Genomic DNA, 9,424 nt, shown 5'->3' on the forward strand with positions numbered 1-9,424 from the left:
TGTGGACACCTCCATCCGTACGGACTGGTGTACATGCCCAGCACAGAGGTGACAGTGTTGGTGGAAGTGCTGCCCAGTTCTGACCCTGCAGGCCTCCCTGATCTGACTGCGGCCGCTGCTACTGCTGCGGCCCGAAACCCCTGCCGGTCCCCTCCATAGACTTCTGCCTGTCCAGCGCTGAGGTACTAGGGGTATCCCAGCTGCGGGAAGGGTATGTCTCTGGCTTTCTCTCCGGCAGGGGAAGGTGACAGCGGCGGAGGAAGTGTTGCCCACCTCAGACACTGCAGGCCTCCCCGATCCAGCTGCGGCCACAGCTGATGCTGCCAGAACCCCCTGCTGGTCTCCTTTGTTGACTGCCGCATGGCCAGTGCTGAAGTACTGGGGGTAGGCCAGCTACGGGAAGAGTGTCTCTGCCTCGGGCTCTCTCTCTCTGTCAGGGGAAGGAAGGGCTGATTCTCTGGCACAACAGGGAGGGCTAGGCTGCAGGAACACAGCACTGGAAGAAACAGGAGGCCAAACTCATGACCAAAAAGTGAGCAGTGCAGTGATCAGCCCCCTAGTCTTTCCCTCTCTCTGGGTGCAGAGCTGTATTCTACAGAGAGAGCTGGGATGGGAAGAAGGGGAACGGCACCTGACACACACATACACGCGCGGCACCTGACACACACATACACGCGCAACACCTGACACACACACATACACGTGCGGCACCTGACACACACACACGTAGCATCAGACACAATAAAATAAACATGCAGCACCTGACCCACACATACACGCGCAACACCTGACACACACACATACACGTGCGGCACCTGACACACACACACACACACGTAGCATCAGACACAATAAAATAAACATGCAGCACCTGACCCACACATACACGCGCAACACCTGACACACACACATATACAAGTGCGGCACCTGACACACACACGTACCATCAGACACAATAAAATAAACATGCAGCACCTGACACATGCATATACACGCAGCACCTGACACATGCATATACACGCAGCACCTGACACATGCATATACACGCAGCACCTGACACATGCATATACACGCAGCACCTGACACATGCATATACACGCAGCACCTGACACATGCATATACACGCAGCACTTGACACATGCATATACACGCAGCACCTGACACATACATATACACGCACACCATCAGACACACACATACACACGCAGTGCCTTACTCACACACACATGTACACGCGCAGCACCTGACGCACACACATGTACACGCGCAGCACCTGACGCACACTCATGTACACACGCAGCACCTGACGCACACTCATGTACACGCGCAGCACTTAATGCACACTCATGTACACGCGCAGCACCTGACGCACACTCATGTACACGCGCATCACCTGACACAGACATACGTATTCATGCACAGCACCAGACATACACTTGTACACACGCGGAGCACCTGATACTCACACACATATACACCCGCCACACCTGACACACACACACACACACGTGCGGCAGCTGACGCATACATACGCACCATCAGACACACTCATATATACACGCAGCACCTGACACACACATACACACAGGAGCTGACACACACATACCCAGGCAGCACCTGACACACACACACATATACACGCGCAGCACCTGACACCACGCACTCACACGTACAAGCAATGCATTTCACGCCTACCTCCAGCCTCAGTTACAGGCTGCTGCCGCCTACCCCCCTCCCTGCATCAGCTGCAAAGGCAGCAAAATATTTTGACCAAAGTCTAAAGGCCCGTACACATTAAACGATGTCGCTCTGTGAGCTACATCGTCTAATGTTTCCCCTCCCGGGCCGGCCGGCGGCCGACTGTACACACTGAGCGATATGACCGCTCATATCGCTCAGTGACGTCACTCCCCCGCCAGCCCTGCATGAAGGTCGTGGACGACAGTCCACATCCTTCCTGCATGCCCTACCGACAGCGAAGATTGTTGCCGACCCGCGGGGCCGCGCATCGTTTGTCGCTGGCTGCATACACACTTAACGATAAAATGAGCGACGTCGCTCATTAAATCGTTAAGTGTGTACGGACCTTAAACAATTTGGTTTGGTTAATAAAATAATTTTGCACAGAACAGTGATGTTATACGAACATTTTCATTAAACATTTAAAAAATCAAATGTTTATTCTTACAGTGAAATTTTACATTTCTGAATAAAAAAAATAAATGTAAAAAAAGCGATGAAATTCCATAGACAAAAAACCTTACGGTTTCACATGTCCCATTAAGGCTTCTTAGACATGATCGAAATTTCAGAAGCCTGTTGTAACTCTTCCACTCAAACTCCAAAAAGCAATGAAATTCCGATCATTAAGGCTGACGCCTTAATGGACGAGTTCCTTGCGCAATACAGATATGGTATGCCATCACAGCCTGTGGGTAAGTGCAGATTCAGCACTCTCACAGAGTGAGATTGCTGTCACTCACACAATGGTGGAGCTGCTAATTCACAGATTTGTGTGCTCATTGGAATACACACATGCAGTCTATGCAACTGAAGGTCTGAGCGGAAGACAACGCTGCTCAGATGAGGTAAGAGTGTTGTTGATTGGAGGGAGGAGAGCGGTGTGGATGGGGGAACAGAAGTGTGTGGATAGAGGGAACACTAAGCAGCACTAATGGGGGGGACAGAGAAACACGGGGTAATTCAGACCGCAGCAGCAGCAGCGATTGCAGTCTGAATTAGTTTGTGAGGTGCGCACGTGCAATGGCCGCACTGCGCGTGCGTACCCCAGGAGCCCAGTGAGATGCTATCACCCTGCCTGATTGATAGGCAGAGGTGGTTGCGGGGAAGGAGGGGGGCGTGCAAACAGCGTTAGAATGCCATTGGCAGGGCATGGTCTGCACAACGGAGGCGTTTCCGGACCACTGGGGGGTGGGCTGTGGCGGTTATCCCCCTGCCAAGAGCGCAGGATCCACTAAATTTACCTTCAGGATGTCAGCTACATGAATAGGGTAAGAGTGGTGTGGATAGGGGGTAGATTAAGCAGCAAGTATGGGAAGGGAGACAGAGCGGTGCAGATGGGGGAAATGGTGCAGATGGGTTGAAAACACTGGCATGGATGGGTAGAAAACTGGTGCAGATGGGAGAGAAGACAGTGTGCCATGTACTGGAGGAGGCAGAGTGACGTTGAAGATGGAAACACTGAGCAGCACAGAGAGAAGGAAACGGTGGTACAGACAATGCACAGGTGGGGAAAGACAGATGGTACAGATAAGTTAGTACAGACTAGCACAGATGGGAGAACACAGCAGTAGGGATTGGGGAAGACCGGGCAGCATGGGGGTGTATAGGGGAAGTAAGTGTAGATGCATAGACCGTAGATAGGGTATTATAGTTTAGCAATTAACCAAGATGTTTGAGGGAGCTAAATGTGTATACTAAGTGAGATGGATGTATGGAGTTAGAAGGATGTTGTAACAAGGTGGCTTTGTTGTGTTGACTGAATGGGATGGTTGTGGGCACTGTGTGGGATGGGAGCACCACAAAACTGCTCAGACCTTCAGTTGCATAGACTGCATGTGTGTATTCCAATGAGCACACAAATCTGTGAATTAGCAGCTCCACCATTGTGTGAGTGACAGCAATCTCACTCTGTGAGAGTGCTGAATCTGCACTTACCCACAGGCTGTGATGGCATACCATATCTGTATTGCGCAAGGAACACGTCCATTAAGGCGTCAGCCTTAATGATCGGAATTTCATTGCTTTTTGGAGTTTGAGTGGAAGAGTTACAACAGGTTTCTGAAATTTCGATCATGTCTAAGAAGCCTTAATGGGACATGTGAAACCGTAAGGTTTTTTGTCTATGGAATATATATATATATATATCACAAACATATATGATTCATACATATATCACACACACATACATGATACATACATGAGAAAGACCTGGGATGGTGATGAGGCCAGGGCCCCCTGCTGATGTTGCGTTGAGGAAGGCAGTGTTCCAGGGCGGATGCCAGTCGGGGAGAGCGCCGCGCAGCCCGGGAAAAATACTGCTGAGGAGCTACATCTGGAAGAGCCCCTGGGAGGGAGAGTGCCACATGCCCCATCCTGCGCGGCAGACTCTGCAGGCCTGCACATGGGAAGGGAGGTCTCTGGCCACACGTACTCACCCTTCTGCTGAAGCCCCGCTGCTGTACCCATCAGCGATCTCCAGCGGGGAGCGGGGCCAGAATGAACCTCAACCTGTGAGAACTATCTTCATGATCAAGAGATCTCATATGCAAGATAAGTATGTGTTGGGATAGGGCTGGGGAGGGCGGCTGCTCGGGCACACCCCCGTCAAGTTAAGGAGATTTAACTGAGGAAGCACAAGGGAACTCTCGTCTGGGGACAACAACTGCAGGGAGACCACATCTTTTCAGATGAACATGGGAGGGCAGAAGGCTGCCTAATACTGAAGCACCCTCAGACATTAAACCATATGCAACAACTATTGCAAGCATTCCTGGGGGAAGTTCTGCAGCAGACGGATTTGCATACGGTGATGTCATCCAAGCAGTGGGCCAAAGTTGGCTGGAACCCTCATCTGTATATGAAAAGAGAAAAGGGGCATGCAGGGCATGGCGGCCTTTTGCGGCGCTTGGATAACCCCAAGTTTGCATTAAACACCCCCACCCTCCTTCGGTGTGGGGCTCATGTTGGCCATGCCCAAGCCCCTGAAGCATTCAAGCTGATTTCTTGTAGCAGCTGGGCACTGTAACAGCTTCAGAGCTGCTCTACAAGACAAGTAAAAGGGTGTGGGCCCTGCAGCACCACCTGTAGTTTGCATACACACATATATAGGACAGCATCTCTTATATGCCCCAGGGTCAATAAAATAGTATCCTTGTCTAGGCTATCCATCCCCTCAGATAAGGTATTTGTCCATGCCGCTACAGCACTACACACCCAGGCCGACGCAATTGCCGGTCTGAGTAAGGTACCTGAATGTGTATAAATGGACTTCAGGGTAATCTCCTGTTTGCGGTCAGCACACTCTTTGAGGGTAGCCGTATCCTGGGACGGGAGGGCTACCTTCTTGGATAAGCGTGTTAATGCTTTGTCCACCCTAGGGGAGGATTCCCATCGTAACCTATCCGTTGATGGGAAAGGATACGCCATAAGAATCCTTTTGGAAATCTGCAGTCTTTTATCTGGAGATTCCCAAGCTTTTTCACATAACTCGTTCAGCTCGTGTGAGGGGGGAAAGGTTACCTCAGGCTTCTTTCCCTTGTACATATGTACCCTCTTGTCAGCGACAGGGGGTTCCTCTGTGATGTGCAAAACATCTTTTATTGCCATAATCATAAATCGAATGGATTTTGCCAATTTTGGCTGTAACTTTGCATCATCGTAATCGACACTGGAGTCAGAATCCGTGTCGGTATCTGTGTCAACAATCTGGGATAGTGGGCGCTTATGAGACCCTGACAGTCCCTGCAACATAGGATCAGGCATGGGTTTAAATCCTGACTGTCCCAAAGCTTCTGCCTTGTCTAATCTTTTGTGCAATGAGTTTACACTAGCATTTAAAACATTCCACATATCCATCCAATCAGCTGTCGGCGGAGACACCACATTCATTTGCTCCCGCTCCTCTCTAATATAGCCTTCTTCCTCAGACATGTCGACACACGTGTACCGACACACTACACACACAGGGAATGCTTTTTCTGAAGACAGTTTCCCCACAAGGCCCTTTGGAGAGACAGAGAGAGAGTATGTCAGCACACCCCCCAGCGCTATATAACCCAGGAATAAAACAGTAACTTAATGTTTGCCCAGTAGTGCTGCTGTATGTAATTTGCGAATTATGTGCCCCCCCCCCTCTTTTCAACCCTCTTGTCTAACGTGGTATAAGCAGGGTAGAGTCCGGGGAGCTTCCTCTCAGCGGTGCTGTGGAGAAAAAATGGCGCTGGTGAGTGCTGAGGGAGAAGCCCCGCCCCCTCGGAGGCGGGCTTCTGTCCCGCTTAAACTGTAAAATTGGTGGGGGCTTATACATATATAAAGTGCCCAGCTGTATATATGTTATATTTTTGCGAAAGAGGTTTATATTGCTGCCCAGGGCGCCCCCCCTGCGCCCTGCACCCTTACAGTGACCGGAGTATGTGAGGTGTATGGGAGCAAAGGCGCACAGCTGCAGTGCTGTGCGTTACCTCAGTGAAGATCATGAAGTCTTCTGCCGCCTCTGAAGTCTTCTTTTCTTCTCATACTCACCCGGCTTCTATCTTCCGGCTCTGCGAGGGGGACGGCGGCGCGGCTCTGGGACGGACGGCGAGGGTGAGATCCTACGTACCAATCCCACTGGAGCTAATGGTGTCCAGTAGCCTAAGAAGCAGGACCTTGCAACTCAGATAGTAGGACTGCTTCTCTCCCCTCAGTCCCTCGATGAGGGAGTCTGTTGCCAGCAGTGCTCCCTGAAAATTAAAAACCTAACAAAATACTTTCTGTCAGAAAGCTCAGGAGAGCTCCTGAAAAGCACCCAGTCTCCACTGGGTACAGTATCAAACTGAGGTCTGGAGGAGGGGCATAGAGGGAGGAGCCAGTGCACACCCAGAACTAAAGTCTTTCTTAAAGTGCCCATGTCTCCTGCGGAGCCCGTCTATCCCCATGGTCCTTACGGAGTCCCCAGCATCCTCTAGGACGTTAGAGAAAATAGGATTTTAATACCTACCGGTAAATCCTTTTCTCTTAGTCCGTAGAGGATGCTGGGCACCCGTCCCAGTGCGTACTGTGTCTGCAGTTATTAAATGGCCCTTAACTCCAGAACATTTATGTGGAGATGAAAACATCCAAGGAAGACTTGACCATCTTCCTTGGATGTTTTCCCTCTGTGTGACTGCTCTCCAGCCTCGGAGGGTTGCATCCGTGGTCCCTAGGATCCCGTCCTGGATCCCGAACCATCGCCCCTCTAGGTGGTGAGAACTGTGCAGCCACCAATGGAGTGAGATTCTGGTCTTGGAAGACAGGATTATCCTCCGGTGCATGTGTAGGTGGGATCCGGACCACTTGTCCAACAGGTCCCACTGGAACACTCTGGCATGGAACCTGCCAAACTGAATGGCCTCGTAGGCCGCAACCATCTTCCCCAGCAACTGAATGCATTGATGGATTAACACTCTTGCTGGTTCCAGAATTTGTTTGACCAGACTCTGGATCTCCAGAGCCTTTCCACTAGAAGAAAACCTCTTCTGTGTCCAGTATCACTCCCAAAAACAACAACCGCGTCATTGGGACCTACTGCGATTTTGGCAAGTTTAGGAGCCAACCATGTTGTTGAAGAACTGTCAGGGAGAGTAGATGTTTTGCACCAACTGGTCCCTGGATCTCGCCTTTATCAGGAGATCATCCAAGTACGGGATAATTGTGACTCCTTGCTTGCGAAGGAGGACCATCATTTCCGCCATCACCCTGGTGAAAATCCTCGGAGCCGTGGACAGACCAAACGGCAACGTCTGAAATTGGTAATGACAATCCTGAATTGCAAACCTCAGGTAGCTTGATGCAGTGGCTAAATGGGAACATATAAGTAGGCATCCTTTATGTCTACCAAAACCATGAAATCTCCTTTATCCCCCGGACTGGAGATCACTACCCTGAGAGATTCCATCTTGAAATTGAATTTCTTTAGGTAGAAATTAAGGGATTTCAGATTTAAGATTGGTCTGACTGAGCCGTCCGGCTTCTGGACCACGAAGAGGCTTGAATAAAAACCTTCTCCCTGCTGACTAAGGCTGATTTGAACAATCGGTGAGGGGGAACGTCTTGAAACCCCAGTTTGTACCCTTGGGACACTATTTGTAAAACCCACGAGTCCAGGTCCGAATGAATCTAGAACTGACTGAAGAGTTTTAGACGTGCCCCCCACTGGTGCGGGCTCCTGCAAGAGAGCCCCAGCGTCATGCAGTGGATTTGGCAGAAGCAGAGGACGATCTCTGCTCCTGCGATCTTGAAGAGGCTACAGACCTCTTCCCTCTTTTCCTTCCTCTACCTGCAAAGAAAGGGGAATCTTAACTTCTTGCATATCTATTGGGCCGAAATGACTGCGTCAGATAATGATGCGTCTTCATCCGTTGAGAGGGAACATAGGGCAAGAAGGATGACTTACCTGCGGGAGCTGCCGAGATCAAATTGACTAGGCCGTCGCCAAACAAGGCTTCACCTTCATAGGGAAGAGACTCCCTTTCTTCTTGGAGTCAGCATCAGCATTCCCTTGGTGAATCCACAATGCCCTCCTATCCGAGACTGCCATGAAATTGGCCCGTGAGCACTTGTGCCCGGTGTAGGATTTTTAAATATGTGTAGTTTACTGTATGCAAGGGTTTAAAACCTTTTAGGAACTGAGATCTAAGGTGTATTACATGTAGTTTAAAAAAAACAAAAAAGGTTTATTTTATGGCAGTAGTTTCCAAACTGGGGTTCTTGCACTGGTAGCATAGTTTGGTGGTCCAGGACCAATTAAAATTATTTATACTTTATTAAATTGGCAAAACCATTCCCTCACAACATAACTGAACCTGAGGATGACATGCTATAAACACAATTTACTTAATTTTATATTTTTTTCTGAATTTCTCAATAAAAAAAACTTTGGCCTAGGGGTGCCGTGAAACAAATTTTGATACTCTAGGGCAGGGGTGTCAAACCCATGGGCCGCATGCCGCCCCCAATGCATCCTTTTGTGGCCCACAGGCCGGGGTCCGGCAGGGGTCCTTTTGTGGCCCGATCACCTTGCTTAGAGCGAGGGCAGGAGAGTGCAGCCAGAGTCTTTGCTTTCTATGTGCGGCACCATCTTCCCGAAGAGATCACCGGGAAGATAGTGCCTCTTCCACTGGCTACAGCACAGGTATACTGGGGTGGGGTAGCAAACTGGGGGCCCCAATGGGCCCCTCCAGCAGTCCCTCTACCAAAACACGTCTTTTGGTGGTTTTGCGGTGTTGTTATAACTACATGGTGACGATACTGTAGCACAGAGATTTTCAACCATTTACAACTCACGTCACACAGAACAAGATTTAAATATTGACAAGGCACACTGAAATATAATGGTGATGCATGGTGCAGTATCGTGTCCTAGGATGTCATGTCGCAGCTTCTCCATAGGTAACGCCTGAACAGGCCCGGTGACAGGGGGGACAAAGGGGACACTTGTTCAGGGCTCCAAGTATTAAGAACAGAAATAATGGGGCCACAGTGCCAATATTGCTTTTTAAAGTGTATCCACCAACTGCTCAATTTAAGCAGGAAAACAATTAACAGGCCAACTAAACCCTCCCCCCTCCTTTTACCCCATCACTTTGTCCAGTCCCTGTGGTCCATACTGTATTGCCATTATTATGCATGTTGCTGTGCTGGCCCTTTTCTGAATGTCCCTGCC

This window comes from Pseudophryne corroboree, unplaced genomic scaffold (assembly GCF_028390025.1).
Source record: "Pseudophryne corroboree isolate aPseCor3 unplaced genomic scaffold, aPseCor3.hap2 scaffold_524, whole genome shotgun sequence".
NCBI classification, from domain to species: domain Eukaryota; kingdom Metazoa; phylum Chordata; class Amphibia; order Anura; family Myobatrachidae; genus Pseudophryne; species Pseudophryne corroboree.